Source organism: Schistocerca nitens, unplaced genomic scaffold (assembly GCF_023898315.1).
Source record: "Schistocerca nitens isolate TAMUIC-IGC-003100 unplaced genomic scaffold, iqSchNite1.1 HiC_scaffold_465, whole genome shotgun sequence".
Taxonomy (NCBI): domain Eukaryota; kingdom Metazoa; phylum Arthropoda; class Insecta; order Orthoptera; family Acrididae; genus Schistocerca; species Schistocerca nitens.
Genome location: NW_026045998.1, coordinates 2,529,451 through 2,552,108, shown reverse-complemented (window position 1 = coordinate 2,552,108; position 22,658 = coordinate 2,529,451). Strand labels below are relative to the sequence as shown.

General features: G+C 37.2%; 1 long non-coding RNA gene across 1 annotated transcript in view; it reads left to right on the top strand.

The window, feature by feature from the left end:
* The first annotated feature begins 1,679 nt into the window (after positions 1–1,679).
* The window catches only part of LOC126232173 (uncharacterized), a 38,223-nt gene continuing 17,244 nt past the window's right edge, over positions 1,680–22,658 (top strand). The window contains exons 1-2 of the long non-coding RNA XR_007544688.1: positions 1,680–1,865; positions 1,974–2,098. This is a non-coding gene — a long non-coding RNA (uncharacterized LOC126232173). The remainder of the gene's footprint in view (positions 1,866–1,973; positions 2,099–22,658) is intronic.

Genomic DNA, 22,658 nt, shown 5'->3' with positions numbered 1-22,658 from the left:
CACTAACCATAAATGAAAAACCTGATACAAATTAAAATCTCATCCGAAGTGTGTTGCTTAAGTACAGTACGGAATACGAGTTTGTCGTAAGTCGATTTCTTCGTTTTCACTAGCATTACTGTCCTGTTCTTCACTTGAACGATGTATCCTCCGCTTCAGTAAACCCTAAGTGGAATACAGGATACAAATTGTAGATGTGTTGTTTATTTAGTCTCCGCTATTACTAACAGTCTTTTCTTATGTACATATCAGTACCACTGATGACAGAAGGACCTACGTATGTAATATATGTATACCAGACTTCCGTTGAACTCTCTATATATGTACACTGGTGACGAAACGGTGGAAATAGACGTACGCTACATTCGCAACTGTACCTCAATTGTACTACACGGAGACAAGAAGACGACACATGTACAATTTGTATCCCGTACTTCACTATGGGGTACAGTTTCTTTGTTGCCTTGGACGCTAATGGTATCCCATTCGTTACTTGAGCTATATAGCTATACCCAACATTTGTATCTTGCTCGCCAATTGACATATATAGTGTCAGTTAAAGGCGAAGTGAAGGATGGGATACAAATTTTCGTTGTGTCGTCAGTGTAAATGCGAAGTGAAGGACGTGATAGAAATTTTAGTTGTGCCGGGGGTTTCGCCTGTAATATAGCAAGTACACATTCGAAAATGTCGTACTGATACTAGTGCTGGGAAACGAAATAAGATCGACAGCTGAGAAATTTCTATTACGTACTTTACAATACGAAAATAGACATATTGGTGGAATAAAACAGTGAAATATGTCAAAATAGTGAAATACAGTGAAAGAAGCAAATGGAAAAGTGAACTTACCACACGGAAATATCGAGGAATAACCGAAGCTCGCCTAGACAGACAGTAACGAAAGTTCCATACCCACAAATAAACAAATCCATTCCTATAAACGAAAATAAGACACTAAAAATTTTTGGAAATACAGAAGCGTCCGATCTTACCCGTCGGCTTTGACCCATGACGTCACAAATACCGCGGAAACGACCATAAACAACAATTCCAATATGGCGGATATAAAAACATCGAATACGTATTGTAAACACTGAAATACACAAGTTTCACAAAAAGCCTAATGACTAACGGGACAAGCGTGGGAAATTGGGGGTTTTTGGGTGGGGAGAAACTAAATATGTCGTTATGCGGTGGGGGGAGTCTGCAGTGCCCCCCCATCCCCCCACAGGCTTCATTAGTGTGAAATCAATATTTTCGAATCATAGGCGGCCGCTGCCGCGGCCGCATTCCAAAAAAAAACTCCCAACCTAACCTCAAGTGGGCTACGCTACAGATCAATATGTTCATCAAATTGCTTCATATTACGTATACATGTTCTTTAAACAAGAGTACATCAAACCATGTATTAGGTTTTCCGCGCCGTAATGACGTCACACACCACAACACGCTTACGTCACGGGTCAAAGCCGACGTGTAAGATCGGACCTTTCTGTTGACCCAAATTTTTCTACAATAACAAACTAATACTCCAAATTACCTCAATATCATTACGAATAATTATTTTAATGTACAATGATAGCGCTTATCCGGGACATAGAACTGTATTATCTATGCCTCGAAGTGAAGACATTACTATCTCTGACTAATGCGTGACGATTGAAGTTATTGGTCAAAGCCGACGGGTTGTATTCCCTGCTTCACTAGAGCAGAACTGCAGAAGTGCGACGCTTGTGACCGGCTTGACGATAAATTACGTCTTGCAAGCGTGTGTGGTCGGATGTGCTCGATAAAATTCGAAACAAAATTGTGATACTTAAATGTCTACTGGCAATTTATAGTTACGTCAGTTAGATGAATTGGTAAGAATCGTGAATGATTTGTCATAACACACTAATTTGTGTTAAAATGTTCAGTTTACTTGGTGTATGTGGTAATGAAGATTCTAGTGCCTCTTCTTATGTCAACAGTTCCTGTGAACACGACTCTATTCCAGGAAGTGAACATTGGTGAACGTTAATTATTAGCCCATTTGTCGCTTCCTCGTGTTGCCGGGAAGGAAGACCCACTGGTTGATTTCGCCCCTATTTATAAGGTGAGAACGCGTCCCTTTTCATTAATTATTTTTTTTTTTTCAACGTGTTCCCTAGGTCCCATCGAAAATGAGTTCCATCAGGGATGCAGGAGATATATGGAACAAAAACATGAGAAACGTAGAAACTGTCTGTATACAGTATTAACAGTAAGCTGACAATATTTGAATGCTGTTCACACATATGACATCAAAACTTAGTCGAGTAAAGTAGAAAGTGACTAGTGCCTATATACCAGTACTGTGAGCAAATCAGCAAATTCCTTAAGCTTATCAAGTAGTTCACTGCATATTTTATATTGCTAGTTTAATATTTGCGTGACAACACAGGAAGATAATCGTTGGCTTACAAATTTAGTTATCAAGTCACATTTTTGCATTAGGGCAATTCCATAGTTACGGGTGTTACATGTACACACCTTAAAATCAGGAAAAATAATGTAAGGAATAATATTTATTGAATTTAATACTGAAAACTTTTAAGGCTTACATTATATTTCATGTGACAAATGTTGATACAGGAATTGTTTTATTATTCTCCTGGTTATTAATCAAAAAAGTAGTGTTACGGGTGTTACCAAAGGTAGACCTGGCCCCTGTTATGAGTTAGGGAATTCTCTAATTTCTGCAAACTTGATGAAGCTTTTATTCTTGTAAAACAACTGTTAAGAGGTATTGCCCCAAATTTTATTTTGAAATATAAATTTTTATTTTTTTTTTGGACATCATAACTCAGTATATATAAATTTTTTTCTGTTACGGGTGTTACATTAAATGTTACGGGTGTTACATAGATGCATCAGATTTGATTCTTGAGGAATAAATCTAACTCTTACAATTGCATCAAAATAAAAGAAGTACTGTAGTTTATTTGGAATAAAAGTATGTACTTAAGGAAACATATTTGAAGGATAAAGCCATTTATCACACAAAAAATTTTGTTACAATTTTATAGTACAACTAGGCCAAGATATCATTACTTACATTTACCTAATTTTGTAGGCCTAATAAATTTATGACAAATGTTTTCTTATTATTGATAGGTTTAAAAACTTCATTTGATAATCTTTTTCAGCAACATCCAACTCAAAATTGAACTCAAAGTACGAACGGTTACCTTGTTGTTTGATTTCTGGTGTTACCTTAGATAGTACTTGACTGAATTTCACAAAACAACCATCAGTTTCATCTAGTTTAAAAAGTGTTTTACTTTTTCCTACTGACTTCAGAAACATTATTTTCACATCCTCCTCTTAATCAACCTCACTCTGGCAGATTCCCAAGTAACAGTATTGACTTTTGGATAGGGTTGGCTTCTTTTTATCACTTGCAATGTCAACCAAGACAAATAACCCAAATTTTAAATCAGACTTTTCAATTCTATTAGTTGGGCTTAATTCACAAGCACTTCCAATATTGTCTTGTGATTCAGATAGTGAAGCAGTCTCCTGATCAGAATCTTCAGAACTGCACACTTCATAGAAGTTTATGCATCTTTTTGCATGTAATGTTTTGACTTTGGCGTCGTCAGAAATAAATACTGACACCCTTGTCATTAATGACTCTGCTGTTTTTGAAACCAGCAAATCAGTTGTGTTATAAGGCCAAAAGTGATGTCAGCCCTGGATTTGAAGAATCGCTTGTAAATTTTTCCACCTTTCATCCAAAATAGGAATGTTATGCTCCTATCTTATCAACCCATAGTACCTTAAATTTAGAAAAATTCTTCAGAGTGTAGTCATAAAACTCAATTGTGTTGTTAATAATAATTTTCCTAGATCTAACAGCATGTCCACATGCTCCTCTTCAGCGCACCTCCAATGCCATCCATGGCTCCTTTACCATGTGAACTGGCAAAAAAATTCCACTCAACTGTCAATCCAAAGTCTCTCTCAAAATAACATAGATTGGACAAAGTATATTTATTTTTGAACTGCCCAGCACAGTACATTGTTAAACATAGGCTCTTATGAATGACTAGAATTTGCCTCAATAAGCAGTTTACTGGGCCTATATAAAATTTAAAACTGAGGTTATAAATATTGTTGTTCTTGGAAAAGTTAGAATGGAAAACATAAACTATATGTAAAGAATTTTGGGCTTAATTAACTTTTTAGGAGAACATCAGTTGAGTCAGGTTAATGCTCTAATTAACTTTTATAATGTATGTGTAGTGCTTAAAAAATGTATGCAGAGGAATAAAATTTTAGTTTTCATGCTTAAAACTGTTTTCATATGTAATAAACATAGTTAAAAACTTTTTTCATTCATAATAATACCCTTTGGTTATAATTTAAATGTAGGGCCTAGGCCTACTAAAGATGAAGGTGGCATTAAACCTTCCAATTCAAGTTACGGGTGTTATGCATGTGTTAAGTAACACCCGAAACGAAAATTAGTAACACCCATAACAGCTCTAAGAGTGTTAAATAAGATTTCAAAATGCCATGTAATGGTATGATATTGTAAAACATGTGCATAACCTCACTTTTACAGAAAGGTATTGTACAGAACAAATTTACTAGATTACAAATTAAAGTTTTGTATCTTTTTTGTTATGGGTGTTACAAGCTGCATATATGTTATAAAACTAACAAAATAAATAAATGCAATTAGCTTACTTCAACAAAACTCAAACAAGAGACAAAACGAGTGTTCACATTACAAAAAAAAAAGCAATTAGGACCATTTTAAGAAGAAAGACCTAACTGCTTCAAGAAGTTAGGTATCTTAACTTCATCATTGTATATATACAAAACAATAATGCACATGACAAAAGGTAGTGAGGACTGGATTACAAATGCTAGTGGGCACACCCACAATACAAGAAGGAAGATTGAAGTAGGGAGCATACCCCACCAACTGGCAATGCTAGAAAAAGGACCCCAGTACTCTGGTATCAGACTACTATGAAGTCTGCCTGAAAACGTGCAACGTAGTGTACTTGACAACTTTCCGAAGAAACGTAGACTCTCTCATTGCAAAAGAGTTCGTTATTCATTATCAATTATGTAAAAAAAAAGCGAAAGGGGTAGAAAAGTGATAATGAATGTTACTACTTTGACATGTCCTGTATTACATGTACATTTACTGTACACAATGTAACCTTACAGGATCAGATAAAATTTAGTTCAGTTAAATAGTAAATTGCATAGCTTGGGAAACGAAGTGTCAAGTTCTAAATTTGAATGAATGAATGTACCCTTAAAAGAAAGGAAGGCAGAAAGAATGTGTGTGTTTCATTTGTTGTTTTAAGGAATTTGTGTACCATTTACTTTAATGCAGTGCCGTAATAAATAAGACACTTACGTCAGGTTTGTCATTCTTTTTGCTGGGGGTAACACTAATATCATATTTTTCAGTTGATCTGTATAGGATACCAGTGGGTCATTCCATGTCAAGTCACCCAGGCCTTGACACCAACCATGTCAGATTTTGATGAAACTTGGTACAATTACTTCTTTTATCATCCTGAAAGCACTTGTAAATTTTTTTTGCTCTATCTCTTATAGTTTTTTTTAATGAATTTTTAAAGTTTTTAGATTTGGGGTCATTCCATGCCAAGTGGTCTAAACCTTCCCACCATCATGTCTCCAATTTTCTTCAAATTTTATCTGTAGCACTAGTCAAGTGCTAAATTAAGTTTCTCAAGATTTCAAGCCTCTAGCTGCAATACTTGCTGATCTAGACCCCCTTGTCTGAAGGGTAGTAAGTTCGCATGCGCGCGACATCAGACAAAATGCCATTTTTGGGGTCTCATAAAATTGAAACCAATTCATAAGAATGGTTAGTAAGATGAGACCCTGTACAGTTTTTTGTGCTGATTCAAACGAAATTAATTATAAGATTACTGATGCAAAATCCGGTCAAACAAGTCGACTCAAAGTGTACCCCTAATTCTGTCGTGACTTAATGCGACAAATTTTGACCAATATTCAGACTGCAATAATTTCCTTGCAGATAAAGATATGGACTTGAACTTTTTACCAAGTCTTATCTTTGTGCTGGACATAATACAGCTGGATTTCCAACTACCCAGGCTTTATAGTCGCCTTGCAAAATCTCTTCAAATTTGGCAGTGTCAGCGCAAATGGCTTTATTTACCAAAGTTCAAAGCCCATTACTACAAAATAGTCAGCCTGGATTTAATTGTGAATAGTATCATCTGAAAGAGAAAATTTTGCTCTACAAGATGGATATATTTTTCTTTTGCAACGCTTCCATTAAGTGCTTATTTACTCAGGTCAAAGTATCTTATATTTTGTGTGCGCAGTGCCCTGCGTTGGTCCATGATGGCTGAGCCATTACTGGTTATCACAATAAAACCAGCATCCCCATCGCCATAGGGGCCACGCCCGATAGCCATGCAGTAACAGCCACGGGTGGGTATCTTTACTGCAGGTTCCCAAGCCTGATTACAGGGTGTCTTTACCACAGGATCCCAAGCCTGATTGTGGGTTTCTTTATGCAGGTTCCCAAGCCTGTCTTCCTCAGTTACTTCATCATTCTGAAAGCATCGTTGATTTGCAAGAGAATGCTTTCAGGAAAACTGTATTGCCGACCAGATGATGTCACTGATGGAGCTGGAATAACACCAATGATAAGTTGTTCTGGAATCCAGCAAGTATCACGTCTTAAGGGCCAATAAAATGAACTTGCAGGACCATGAGGATGCATAAAGCTTATGAAAGCATCTTTCTGTTCGACTGAGATTTCAACGATGTTTCCAATCCACCATTTCTTTTCATAAATGCAAGCAACATACTGCCCAGGCTGAAGATCCATGACTTGAACTACTAGTTCAGCAGCACTAATTTTGGCCAAAAAAGATGTCGCATCATTTGAAACTCTACTGACCTGAATTGTCGTCATATCAATGGGCAAAAAATGGTGGTTTTCTCTTGTGCCAGCTAGAGTGTGCCCTTGCAGGAATCTTCCTTCTTGAGAAGCTTTTTCTTCTTCAACTTCCTCTTTGCTGATGAAAAAGAATTTGATTCCATTGATATTATCATTGCAGAAGTTGAAAAGATCTTTGGGTGTTAGAATCTGGTTTTCATATGGACGTTGCAAACTTGCTCTTGCTGCCAACCGTTTTGTTGTGCCTCCAATGCCATCACAAGGCGACTTTCCATGGCTTGTTCCAAAGAAATTCCATTCTGCTGTTATTTCAAAATCTTCTTTGTGATAGCATAAGTTGAGAAAATTCTTGAAATTCTTATATTGTGCAGCTGAACCATCACTGAAGTAGTGGATGTGGCTTATTTTGGAAAATTGCATCTTCAGGTAATTGATTACTTTTCCAATGTAAACATGGACAGTAATCGTATCGTGTCGAAGGCAATCACTAATAACACAAAGATTCACACATTGCACCTCTTCGTTTTCACAGTAGTAGACTACAAATGGATGAACTGTTGCTTGACTGTTTTCCCAGTGAAAGCCTTGCACTGCATCTTGAACAATAAATGAATAGTTTTCAGCAAAATCCATTAGTATTATGAATTCGCCTTCTTTCAAATCAGTTTTGAGAGCTTTCAGGTGCTGGCTTTGATGCTTGGCAATGTAGTGATGACAAGACAGGTTCCAAATTTTTGCTGCAATATCTTCAACATACTCTTCTGTTGAAAGCTGCTTTGTTTCTAAAGTATCCCTGTCGGTATGAATCCATTGTTTGTACTCAATCGGTTCTTCAGGGTCATTATCTTCAAAATATGTTGCAATAACTGCTTCTACACCTTCTGGACCAGGGCAGTTTTCACAACGATGAAGCATACAATCCTTGTTTTCCAAGCTGCAAACAGCTTTGCTAAGAATTTCCTTGTAGTCTTCATTGATTGATGCACCAGTGAGCATAAGCTTGACATTTTGGTGTATTGTACAGACACAAACTGAGTGCATTCCAGCAGAGCCAACTGTAACACACCATTTTGGTCTAAGCTCGCAAAACTTTGAGAAGCCAATTTCTGGTCCATTTTGCTTCTGATAAGACACGTACATTTCCTTCAAATTGCAAAGCAACAACCGCTTTTGCTTGTACACCTTTGTTCCTGAAATTCTCACAGGCACACAGTCTTTCTTCCCTGGACAAAGTCTGCTGAATTCGTCATCTTGAAAAAAGTCATGTACTTTCTGGACAACTTCATCTGAAAGCTTCCTTCCTTGCCGATTTGCTGGAAAAGCTAGAACACCTTGCTCATTCTTCAGTTTTCTCGCTTGCTTTACCATTCTTTCTGATACATTAAATGCTGTTGTCGTATCTTTAATTGTCCAGCTTCTTGGAACCAAGGTCAATATTTGAACTTTTGTCCTACGATTTGACACTTTACATTTTTCTTTCAACTCTTCTATAAGATTATCAAGATCTGCACAATTACTGCATGGGCGACTTTTACTTGAACTTGGCTGTTCATCGTAATTGATTCCTACAGCAGCAGCAATTTGATTCCCAATTAAACTTTGTGCATCCAAGATCTTTCTTTTTGCATAGCTTGGCTTATCTCTTTTACTTAGTTGTCTTCTTTTCAATGGTGAAGCACCAATAAATGATAAACATTTGTTGATGGCTGGTTCAGTTTCATCCGTTGTGAAATCTTGTTCAGATTGGGTTGATAGTGATGATGAATCTTCTAGCTTTTGGTTCAGTGCCGACATGCAGCGAGGGCAAAGCTTCTGACCAGGTTTTATATCAATCACTTCTTTTTTCTTTAACAGGCAAAGTTTGGCAGCTGTTTCATTATCAAGCAGTCTAAGTCCAGCTTTTACATTGTGATTCCTCTTCTTGAATGGATTGCAACATTTCTTTTGCATCGCTTGATATTCATGTAGGAAGAGGGCTTCATGGTGGAAGCAAATGATGGAATTTTCGTCAAGTTTGGCTTCTGAACGCGAAACAAGCAATTTCTGGTCACATTCTGTGAAATCACTAAACGCTTTGAATCCAGTCTTCTTAGCATAGAAGATAACATGGCACTTTGATGCAGCAGCATCTTTTCCAATTGAACAGGGGGCCAACGATTCTTCTTCTTCATTAACTTCTGACATCTCTCACTGGCCAATCACTGAATAAAACACGAATGAAATATCCAATTATATCAGTAATTCTAAGCGACTATTAAGATTCAAATTCCTAGAAATGAAGAAAAATTAGTGCATCGCGCATACAAAATATAACAACTTTGATGTGAGTTAATGAGTACTTAATGGTCGCGTTGCAAAAAAAACAAATGTCAGTCTTGTAGAGCAAGATTTTCTCTTTTAGGTGATACTATTCACAAGCAGATTCAGGCCAACTATTTTTTAGTAATTGGCTTGAAACTTTGGTAAATTTTACCGTTTGTGCTGACACTGCCTAATTTGAAGAGATACTGCAGGGCGACCATATGGCCTGGATCATTGCAAATCCGGCTGCATTATGTCTAGCACAAGCATGAAGCTTGGCCAAAAGTTCAAGTCCATATCTTCAACTGCAAGGAAATCATTGCAGTCTTAATATTGGTCAAAATTTGTCGCGTTGTGTCACGACAAATTTTGAAGTATACTTTGAGTCGAGTTATTTGACCGGGGTTTGCATGAGTAATGTTATAAATAATTTCGTTGGAATCAGCAAAAAAAACTGTACAGGGTCGCATCTTACTAACCATTCTTATGAATTAGTTTCGATTTTATTAGACTCCAAATATGACATTTTTTTTATGTTGCATGCACACGGACTAAGTACACTTCAGACAAGGGGGTCTAGATCAGCAGCTATTGCAGCTAGAGGCCTGAAATCTTGGGAAACTTACTTCAACACTTGACTAAAGCTACAGTTAAAATTTGACGAAAATTGGAGACCATGATGGTGGGAACTTTTTTCAGTTTTAGACCACTTGGTGTGGAATGACCCTTTGGCGTTGTTTCAGCAGTCGGAAACTGTAGCTTAAACGTGTCCTCGCAACTAAAAAAATTTGTATATTAAAGAATACTCAAGATATCAGTATGAAATTTTGGAATAAGTTTGTGTATTATATCTAAATGTTAAAAAAAATTACCATAAAGATATATTAAATTCTTCCAAATGAAAAAAAATTTTCAAGTTTTTTTTTATTTTAGCTAACGGATGTTTAGTTTTACAAAAACTGCAATATCTAGAGTCTCAGACCTGATAGAAAGCTCAAATTTGTTTTAAAATACTCTTAATTGTATAGGCTATTAGATAAAAGAAAAATTATGTTGGCTTTTTAACCTGTTTAATAGTTATCTAATTTTTAAAATAATATTAATTATATTTTAAAAATAAAAAATGCCAAGTGACTTAGACACCAAAAATAAGTTTTTGTCTTCTTGGAGTAACAATGTACACTTGGATTTTGTATTGTTACTCCTGTGTTTTGAAGTAAAAAATTATTACAGTGTTAAATAGTGCTTGGATAGTATTTTATTAAGTTTATTCGAACTCTCATTAAGTGCTGTTACTTAGTTTAGAGATTCTTTTCCAATATCCTATAAAAGTAACCAGAACAGTAATCAGACCAAAAGTGAAATCAGTATGTCAGATATTCAAACCTGTAGTGTAGGGTTATTTAAAAAATCTGACTGTTTCCAAACAACCTACACACCTTCAAAAAAGTTACAACCGGTATCAGAATTGAGTGAGGAAGAAAAAGATTTGATCCACTTACGGTCTGGAATTAATCTGTGTGAATTTAGGAATATATGTTCACACCACAGCTACTACTTTTTAAATGTTTTTGAAAAGTATCAAACAACATGTGTAGACCCACTAAAAAAACACAAAAAGCCCATTAAAAAATCGTTGAGAAGTGTAGGCTTGGATCTTTCTAAACAATTACTGACAAAAAATATTAGCATAAAACCTGGACAAAAGCTTTGCTCAACACGCCGTAACTTTTGTGAGGAAAAATTAAGAGTTGAAGTCAATGAAAGTGAAACAGATGATGAAGTCATGGTTGAATTAGAATCTTTGGAATCCAGAAATGAATCCCTCGTACAAACAAACATTGCTCTTGATTATTTAGGTTTAACACCGATAAAGCTTCATGGCTTGTCAGAACAAAGTAAAGGGTCTTATTTTAAAAGGAAGGTTAGCAGTATTGAAAAGACTGCAAAAAAGGCAGTTTCAAAAGCATTAAAATATGATGCACCAAGTTCTGATGATGACGAAGAAGATAAAAGTGTGGTTGAGAAAGCAAAGGATTTTGATGTAATGATTTCTCTTATGAAAGAGAAGATTTCATCTGTTGGGAGGTCCAGAAAAATCCAGATTCTGACCTTGGCTCCAGATTCTTGGACTCTAAATAAAGTGATGAAAGAATTTAATGTGAGTGAGTACATGGTGCGACAAGCTAGAAAGCTAAAATCTGAAAAGGGTATTTTGGAAACTCCTGGTCCAAAAAAAGGTAAAACTCTTTCTGAAAATACAGTAAGACTTGTAACAGATTTTTATGAAAAGGATGAAAGTTCCAGAGTGCTACCTGGAACAAAAGACAAAGTAAGTGTTCAAAAAAATGTGTACATGCAAAAAAGCCTCATTTTGTGTAACTTGAGAGAACTCTATTATTCTTTCAAATGGGAGAATCCCGAGGTAGAAGTAGGATTTTCAAAATTTTGTTTCTTGAGACCTAAATGGTGTATCCTTGCTGGTGCTGCAGGCACACACACTGTATGTGTATGCAGTATCCACCAGAATGTTAAACTATTACTGGATGCTGTGAAAATTGAAGAATCTTATAAAGACCTAATTAAGATGCTTGTGTGCAACACGGAAAACCAAAACGGCATGCTACATCATTGCGACAGCTGTCCTGCAAATACTGCACTAACTGAGTACTTAACTGAAAAACTAAGTGAAGATTATGATTTAGAAGAAGAAATTGTAATCAGTCAGTGGGTTAACACAGACAGGGCAGAAATGATCAAACAGTCTATCAGTGTTGAAGACTACCTTTCTTTATTGGTTAGGTCATTGGAAAAGCTCACCCCGCACTCGTTTATAGCAAAATCCCAATCGGCAGCCTTTAAAAGATTGAAAGAAGACCCACCACCCAAAACAGCAATTATTGTGATGGATTTCAGTGAAAATTATTCCTTTGTTATACAAAATGAGATCCAAAGTTACCACTGGAATAGAGGTGGTTGTACTCTACACCCAGTTGGAGTTTTTCTAAGAAGTGAGGAAAACAATGTTTTTGTTTCCAGCCACTGTTTTATTAGTGACGACCAAGAACATGATACTGGTTTTGTTAACTTTGTACAAAAAGAAATTACAAAGTGGCTGTCATTACATCATACTGACATTGACTCAGTTCACTACTTTACAGATGGTTGTGCTGGGCAGTACAAAAATAGAAACAGTTTTAAAAATTTGACTGAACACTTGAGAGACTTTAATTTGAAGGCCCAACACTCTTTTTTTGCAACAAGTCATGGGAAGTCAATTTGTGATGGCCTAGGAGGAACTATTAAAAGAATTTTAAGGAAAGCCAGTCTACAGCTTTCAGACGAAGAACAAATAATGACAGCAATCGATGTGTACAAGTTTTATGAAAAAAATATTGAAAACATTCATTTTCACTTTATTGACAAAAAAGAAGCTGATTTGCTACGGTTAAAACTTGAAAAAAGTTTTTCAGCAACCCGAACCATTCCTGGAACTAGAAGTTTTCATAACTTCAAACCACTTCCAACAAACAACCTTGAAATTAGAAGGACTACAGATAGTGTAAAACCCTCCTTAGTCTTTTCTTTCCATTCTTCTTCTGATTGGGTTCGTGTTGAACCATCCGTAAATAGCTATGTGGCTGCAAATTATGATGGTAACTGGTACTTTGGACTGGTAAAAACAATATTCAATGATGAAGAAGATGCAGAAATTCTATTTCTACATCCTTCAGGACCAGCTGCATCATTTTATTGGCCTGAAAGAGAAGATTCCTGCATAGTGCCTTTGGAGCACATAGTCTGTGTAGTAGACGCACCTCAATCAAGCGGCACTGGGAGAATGTATTACTTCAAAAAAGACTGTCTCAAAAGAACTGAAAGCTCTTGGATGAAGTGGAAAAACAGTTTGAATCAGCATTAATGTTTATTAAAAAGACAAAATTACTCAAAAAATTCAATGTTTCAAGCAATCAGTTGGGTTATACATAAGTGTCGTAAGTAAACTATCTTCGTACATAATTCTAATGTAATCTACTATAATTAATAAACATGTTAAAAAGCCATCATTATTTTTGTTTTATCAAGTAGCCTATATGTTTACGAGTAAATTAAAACAAATTTGAGCATTCTATCAGGTCTGAGACTCTAGATATTGCAATTCTTATAAAACAAAACATCCGTTAAAAAAAAAGAAAAAAAAATATATATATATATATATATATATATATATATATATATATATATATATATATATTTCATAGAAAATATTAATATATTTTAATAGCATCATTTTTATCTTCAAATATGTATAATAAATAAACTTGCTGCAAAAATTCATGATGTTATCTAAAAGAGTTTTTAAGATAAGCAAATTTAAAGTTTTGAATACAAATTAAATTGACCATTTCCGAAGGTTCAGAAAACGCAAAACATAAAAACTTCAAAAATTTATTTAAAAAAAACTGTGAGAGATACAGCAAAAAAAATTTGCAGGTGTTGTCAGGATGGTATTAGAACCATTTGAGCCAAATTTCATAAAAATCTAAGGAGGTGGGTGTAAAATTTATTTTTTATTGGGTGATTTGATATGGAATGACCCCAGTGTTAAATGTCATTTTCTGCCCATCAGTTAATATACATGTGACCTGAAATGAGGTACTGTGTTTGTGGTTTCCTCCACAATAGGTAATGTCAGCTGACCTACAGGATACCAATGGAAGAGTTACAGTTTTCTTCGCAATACTTAATTCGTAGATGAACTGAAGTACACGATACCAGTGTTTGGTATGTTCTTCTTTTGGCTGTTGGTAATACCAGTGTTGATTGCTTGCTTGCTTTTTCCTTCATGGCTAACACTGGTATTTTCTTCCTCAGTTGAACAACAAGATATCAGTGTTTAGATTAGATTAGATTGGTACTTGTTCCATAGATCATGAATACTACACTTCGTAATGATGTGGAACGTATCAGGTTAATAAAAGGTGTCTATACAAGATATTACATTACACAAAATATTACATGACATTTAATCTTTTTATTTATTTATTTTTTGTGGCTGTTGGGGAAATTACCCACTTACTGTATCCAAAATTCATCTACTGAGTAGGAGTTGCCATTAAGAAATTCTTATTTCCTTTTACATGCTATATGGCTATCTGTCAGACTTACGATGCAAAGACTTTTGTAGCAGCATAATTTACCCCCTTCTGAGCCAAAGTTAGATTTAACCTTGAGTAGTGAAGATCATGCTTCTTCCTAGTGTTGTAGCCATGTACACTGCTATTACTTTTGAATTCGTTCGGATTGTTAATAACAAATTTCATAAGTGAATATATATATTGTGAGGCCACAGTGAAGATCTGTAGCTCTTTAAATAAGTGTCTGCAGGATGATCTTGGATGAGCTCTAGCAATTATTCTGATTACACGCTTTTGTGCAATGAACACTCTTTTACTCAATGATGAGTTACCCCAGAATATGACGCCATACGAAAGCAGAGAATGAAAATAGGTGTGGTAAGCTAATTTACTGAGATGTATATCGCCAAAATTTTGAATGACTCTAATAGCATAAGTAGTTGAATTCAAACGTTTCAGCAGATCCTCAGTGTGTTTTTTTTCCAGTTCAACCCCTCATCAATGCGTACACTTACAAATTTTGAATATTCTACCTTAGGTATCAATTTCTGATCGAAGTCTATATCTATTAATGGTGTCATTCCATTTACTGTGTGGAACTGTATGTATTGTGTTTTCTCAAAGTTTAAGGAGAGCCCATTTGCAGAGAACCACTTAATGATTTTCTGAGAAACATTGTTTACAATTTCACCAGTTAATTCTTATCTGTTGGGTGTGATAGCTATGCTTGCATCATCGGCAAAAAGTACCAACTTTGCGTCTTTGGGAATATAGAATGGCAAGTCATTAATGTATATTAAGAACAGAAGAGGACCCAAGACCGAACCTTGTGGCACCTCATTCTTGATTGTTCCCCAATTTGAGAAATCACCAATTTTTTTGCATATTATGTGAACTGCTTACTTCAACTTTCTGCACTCTTCCAGTTAGGTATGATTTAAACCATTTGAGTGCTGTCCCATTCATACCCACAGTACTTGAGCTTATCTAGAAGTATTCCATAATGTCAAAATTTTCATGTGGCATAGTATGGTTCCTGATAATTTGGTTTGTATTTTCTTTTGTGGTAATTTTTGTGGTTCTGCTTTTAGGTTGTGCCCACCCGGAACCCTCTAATTCTCATGTCAGTCCTGTTAATTTCATGCTTTCTAATTTTGTTTCTTTACACAAGATTCTTTCACATTTGTGGATCCACATCATGTGCATGTATGATCTGTTCCGTGCTACATTACTTTTTCTGAACATTCATTCATGCTTTCAAATGTTTGTCACCTATCATCTGTGGCTGACCTATGTCATTGGTCGAAGCTGACAAGGTGTATTCCATACTTCAGTATTCCCCGAATGTTAAGCTAAGGCTGCCCTTGAATTGACAATGTGTAACATTATAAGCTAAATTTGGTACACAGTAGTGCTATACTGGACTGACCCCTGATATTTTTGGAAGTAAAGCAACTCTTTAAAAATATCATCATTTCCATCTGTTAATTTTAAGGTAAGGTATAGAAGACATGGTAATAATTGTCATGGTCCAGTCTTTCATACCACCTAACAGTGACTGTCTCCAGGGTCTTATTTATGGTTTGAGTTCAAAACATATGTGACCAAAATGAATTACATTAAGAATTCCTATCAGAATTTTATGCTTGCGAATTTGGGTTCCAATGTCTGATGTGGTCAGTAACTGGAGCACCTTCTTCCAGGAATGAGAACCTGTTGAAATTACAGGCCCAAATAAAGGGCAAAAGCTATAGAACCTGTCCAGGCAGGCAACTTAATGGCTGCCACAGCCAAACAACTTAGTGTGCCAAGGGTCGGTTAACGGAAATGTCAGATTCCACCCATCTGCTTTGACCAATGACGTCACCAATATGGCGGAAACGACCATTCACGACAACTCCCATATCGCGACCATGACGTCATAACATAAACATGACAACAAACACAAAAATAGATCAAAAAACCGTCAAATACATATTCCTCCAAAAATATAATGAAACTAACAGGACAAGCGAGGGAACTTGGGGGTTTTTGGGCGGGGGCAAACTAAAAATAAACACACGCCGCTAAACCAAAACAATAAAATAAAACCACCACAACCTTCCCAAAATCAACTAAAAACACTGGAATCGAACACTTCCCTTGACCTATATAGGTCAACAGCAACTACTGATACCACATAAGTCTCAAAACTTTCACCACCACCACACTTAATCCTAAAAAACTAGAAAATCAAAATTAGAATTCACCAATTCTCTTGTCCTGTTATCCTTAAGACATCTCCACATATAGCTGTCCCTTATCCGAGACAACAGAACTTTAGTAAGCCTGGTTTCTTCACGAGACACTGAACACTTCACAACTTCAGCCAACAGGCCGAATAGCTGAAGAAGTTTTATTAGAGACAACTCACTGTCCCCCATCATCAACGACAACCGAAAACTGTTCACCTTGTCAGTCATATCCACACCTACCAAAGACACAAACAAAGCGTTTTACCAAAATTCACACATGACGAACAGAACAAAACTACAATAACGTCGACATAACAAAACCAAAATCGTTAACTCAGTGAAAAATATTCCACTGAAAGCACAGTTACTACCGATACCACACACATGCAATGCTACCATGCAAATGAACCCCATATGCCACATAACACGCTAACCGTAAACACACCACCAGAGAGAACCATCGACCACAACAATGCGCTGCTTATGAACACCCCCCCCCCCCCACACACACACACACACAAACTGAACCAAAAGCATGACCTAATACACAACACATAAACATGCCACCAGAGAGCATCGCCGATCATATCAAAATGACACACATGCAAACACGCCACTCTCACAAACTAAACTCCGCTTTATGTCACGGGTCAAAGCTGACAGGTGGAATCGGAAGCTTCGGTTAACCCCCGAGTGTGACCGTGCATTACAAAGTGGCAAAAGTACCAAATCACGAGGCACCAGTCCTTATGTTGTACTGGCTGGGGATCAGGAGAAATTGGTGTCAAGTGGCTTCTGTAAACAGCAATAGTGCGCTACCTGGTAAGAAAATAAATGTTCTTTGGGCAGTTTCAGCAAATAAGTAAAGGGAACACACAAAATCTGTCATCAGTCACTGTTTGAGGTGGTTTATTTAAATCAGGACCAGTTTTGTACGTATGCTGATCTTCAAATGACTGTACATTCAGTTTCATGTTGTGACGTTCGATTAGAGTTAATTGTTCACTGTTAGATGGAATATCCGTATCACAATTGAGCACTTCTCACCAAAGTATTCACTTGCACCGCCATATTCGGATTTCCACACATTAATGCCACTAAAAATGTTGTTACCTGCAGATGAGACATGAACTCATACATTCAAAATGTTTACTACATTTGAAAACAGAATTTATAACATATTAGGTATGATTACTTAAAGATAGGCGTAAGACTGAAAATGGCTGCGATCTAAATAACCCACCTTTGATTGTGGCTGGCAGCAGATTTTATTCAGCATGAGCTGTGCCCGGCATGCGTTGCGATGGCTCTTTTTCTTTTGAAGTATGTACATTCATGTGAAGTGATCACATTTGCATGTGCAAAATAATGAAAGACAAGGATTCTTTGTGCAGTAATTAAATTTGAAGTTTATTGGTATACTTTTGAACACAGAGCATTTTTGTCTGTCTTTTGCGATAACAATTTTTTTGGCAGACACTTTTGAGCGTGCGACATATAATTGACTGTTCGAAAAGCCTACACGTACCTAAAGAGAGGGCCTGATGGCCCTAATCTTGCCAGGTTAAATAAATAAATAAATAAATAAAATAAAACGACTGACTTGGGATTCGATGGTCATTACGAATGCAAGATAAATAGGGAGCTCCAGTCTTTTGAAATCAAATGGCACGCTTCCTTTTTGACTTGCCATTCAGAATTGTTGCTTTGATGACATTTGGGATTGGTATTTTGACAATGAGCCTGGTTCCACTACACAACTGTCATTTCTTCTCTCTCCAAAACCCTCGGTGAAGGTTCGATAGGGGTATTGTTACTGCCACAATTTTTCCAGGCAGCAAGCAATAAAATTACCAATCTCGATAGATGGTCCTTCAGGTGCTAGAGATAAATCAGAGGTAGGCAACAAGAACCTCATAATTCTGTTTCATTAAATTTTACAGATGATGTGAAGAAGTTCTTAAAAAAATATTAAGTGAAATCAAACAATGGAAATTCCAGTTAGGAATATAAACTGTCTCGGAAGAGATAGATTGCTACTTTTGCTACTTACCATAAAGATAACACACTAAGTTGCAGACAGGCACATTTAAGGGGAGGTATAATGAAAAAAAAATTGTTCCCACATTTTCAGATTTTTATCTCTTTATAAAATTTGCAATTTTCTGAATAAAATGATTTATGTATCACTTATAAACTCACGTCGGAAGTATTTTATTTTCTAAATATAATGTACACTAGTTAAAATTATTACGTGTATTACTTCAAGATGTAACAAAATTGGTAATTTTTTTATATGGAAGGCTATGGATTGCTGTTATAAAGGTCATGTCCAGAAGAGGATGGGCACCCAGTTGAGAAAGTTGAAACAAAGTTTGCGAGACAAGAAATTTTCAGATGGTAAAACCGGTAAAACCATAACAGGCAGGCTGACAGACAAAATGATTGATGAACTACAGCAGTATTATGGGATGACCATTACAATTTATACTGAGGATTTGTTGAAAATGAAGCCGGCAGTACGCCACTTTTGCCCTCCTGGACCCCATTCGTGGTGCAATTACCACAATGCCCAGTACACACAATTCATACAGCCATAAATATTCCATCCCAGCAGCAGTCATGGATATCATAAAACCTTTTTACAGAGACCTGGTAAATCCTGAATTACTGGTCAGACTCAAAATCCCGAGTCGTTCAATAATCTTATATGGACTCGCTAACCAAAAAATGTTTTTGTTGAAATGAAGAAAGTGGGGGTCAGTGACGCTGTTGTTGCTTTTAATGATGGCAGCATTTGTGGGGTGAAAGTGCTACAGCATATGGGAATTAATCCTGGAGCAAACTGCATGAGAGAACTTGAATGGATGGACAAGGTTCACATTGATAAAGCAGAGATGCAGCATAGTTGGCCACTAATGAGTCCAGAAAGAAGAAAAGAAGAAAAAAACTTGGGAAAAGATCAAAAGGATGATATTCAGTACGGTCCAGGGTGCTTCGGAGTGACTAAAAATAAAAAGTTAAGCCTATGTTGAGTTAGTCTTTCGAAACTTCAGAGACCGTTCCTGAAACTTTACATTTTCTGTTGCATTTTTCCATAAATCTCAGAGAGCATGTCGAGTAGAGGATCCAAATTTTCAGGGAGTAGTAACATACGTATCCTGAATCTACTGAACTAAAAGGACATAATGTTACGTATAATTAAAATTATTTGGGATAACATACAAAAACTGTACACAAATTTTTAACTGCGTAATTAAAAAATTGTATTTCTGAAAGCACTGGCTGAAATGCAATTGTTGTAGTTCAGTAGAGTCAGAGCAAAAATTTTAATGTCCTGTAAAAGTTTCATGCCAATGGCTACAGTGGCTCCTGAAATACAGGGAAGCCAAGTCGCTAAATTTAACACTGTCGGGATAGGGTGTTCAGACTCCCCTTAAGAAACTCACACCCGAGCTTTCGGCCGTGGCCTCCATCGGAAGAGATAAACGGAGATACGCAAAGGTCATTCTTAAAAGCAAGCACACCTTACGGGAAAGCTAGGTGGGTTCATTGGCAGTGGGCGGCAAACAAGAATGGGGAGGAGATGATGGAACAGAGGGGGTGGGGACAGTATGTTGCGGTAGGTTGAGGCCGGGAGCAGAGAGTGTGTTGTGAAGTTAACTCCTGTCTGCTCAATATATCAGAGAGGTGACCCAGAAATCATTGAAAATTATAGACCAATCTTGTTACTGTCATCCTTTTCAAACCTCATAGAGACCATAATGAAAAACAGGATCATGGGGTTAAATCTTCTGAGTAAAGGGCAATTTGGTTTCCGGGCTGGCGAAAGCACAAATTCAGCTGTAGCTCATTTCTCAAATGTTGTCGTCAAAGCACTAGACAAAGGAGGCCACAAAACAGGGATCTTCCTTGATTTGTTCAAAGCATTTGACACAGTAGACCACACAATTTTCCTAAACAAACCTAATGCACTGGGAGTAAGAGGAGTAACCAACTTGTGGTTTCATTCATACCTGCGAAACAGGGTCCAACAGGTGGAGGTCACTCACTCCAATCATACCTTTTCATACCTTTCAAACCCAAAATACAATAATATGAGTCCCCCGAGGAAGTGTTCTGGGCCCAATCCTCTTTCTAATAAACATCAGTGATTCTCTACAAAGTGTCAAATGTGATGAATCAGTACTGTTTGCTGATGACACTCACATCTTAATCGAATCTGAGTTGCCAAGTATACTCAGTGGAAAAGCTGAGGAAACACTTAACCATCTATTCCAGTGGATGTAGGCTAATAAATTAACCCTAAATGTGAAAACAACAACAGTATTAGTTTCCACCTAAACAGAAAACCGCACAGTACCGAGCTAAAAGTTAATGAGGAGCACTTAGAATGTGTACTGTCAACAAAATTTTTAGGCACGCATGTCGACTCTCGACTAAATTGGACCCAGCACACTGCGGAACTTCGAAAGTGAATAGCTTTAGCGTGCTATGCCCTTAGGATAAGAAACTCGGTTTGTAGTAATTCGTGTACTACAACTGCATATTTTGCATATGTCAACTCTGTAATTAGTTATGGCATAATCTTCTGGGAATCAACAGAGCAGAAAGACAAACAATATTTAAGTTGAAAGAAAGGGCTGTACGAATCATAATGAAAAGTAGCAGTAGATCCCATTGCCGAGAGTTATTCAGTCCGCAGCTCGTGGTCTTGCGGTAGTGTTCTCGCTTCCCGCACACGGGGTCCCGGGTTCGATTCCCGGTGGGGCCGGGTATTTTCTCTGCCTCGTGATGACTGGGTGTCGTGTGTCTTTAGTTGTCATTTCATCCCCATCGACGTGCAGGTCGCCGAAGTGGCGTCAAATCGAAAGACTTGCACCAGGCGAATGGTCTACCCGACGGGAGGCCCTAGCCACACGGCATTTCCACAGAGTTATTCAAATCTTTGGGTATATTGAAAATTCTGTGTGAATACATTTTGCAATCAGTAATATAGATAAAAAACACGTTGACCAGTTCCCAATAAACAGTTCCATACGTGCACATGAAACCAGACACAGACAACAGTTCCACCTCGACAGGAAAAACAAGTCAAAAACTCAAAATAGTATGTTATATAATTGAATTAAATTGTACAATAAACTTCCACAAGGGATCAAAGCACTCAGTCTGTAGGCCACAAGTGGCCCACCAGGACCGTCTGACCGCCGTGTCATCATCAGCTGAGGATGCAGATAGGAGGGGCGTGTGGTCAGCACAACGCTCTCCCGGCCGTTACGATACTTTTCTTTGACCGGAGTCACTACTGTTAGGTCTAGTAGCTCCTCGATCGGCATCACGAGGCTGAGTGCACCCCGAAAAATGGCAACAGCGCGTGGCGGCCCGGATGGTCACCCGTCAGAGTGCCGGCCGTGCCCGACAGCGCTAAACTTCGGTGATCTGGCAGGGGTGCATCCGCTGTTGCAAGGCAGTTGCCTACAAGGGTTCAAAGACATGAGCAAAATAGGGATTTGCTAAAAAAATATTTGTTGGAAAACCATTTTTATACTTTCAAGGATTACTTGGAATGATGTAAATATATAGTTATTTGTAAAGATTATCAACTGTGTTATTAAGTGGTTTAATGATGTATCTTTGTTACAATGTTCCTGAATTCAGGTTGTGATAATTATAAATTTGCCTAGCTATTGAATATACTTATGTTGACAACATCGATACGATCGTGATTGTTTAGGGCTGAAGAAATGGATAAATAAGCAGTTCAGAAAAGCTCGTGGTGGAGGGGAGGGGCCAGATGGCTCGGGGTAGTGAAGCAGCCAATGAAATAAAGTGTGCTACGTTCAGCTGCACGTTGTGCCAAGGGTGGTCTACTCTGCTCTCGGCCACAGTTTGGCGGTGGCCGTTCGTCCCGGTGGACAGCTTGTCGGTAGTCGTAGCAATATAAAACACTGTGCAGTGGTTGCAGCGGAACTGGTAAATGGCACAGCTCCTTTCACAGGTGGCCCGGTCCCTGGTGGGGCAGGATAAATG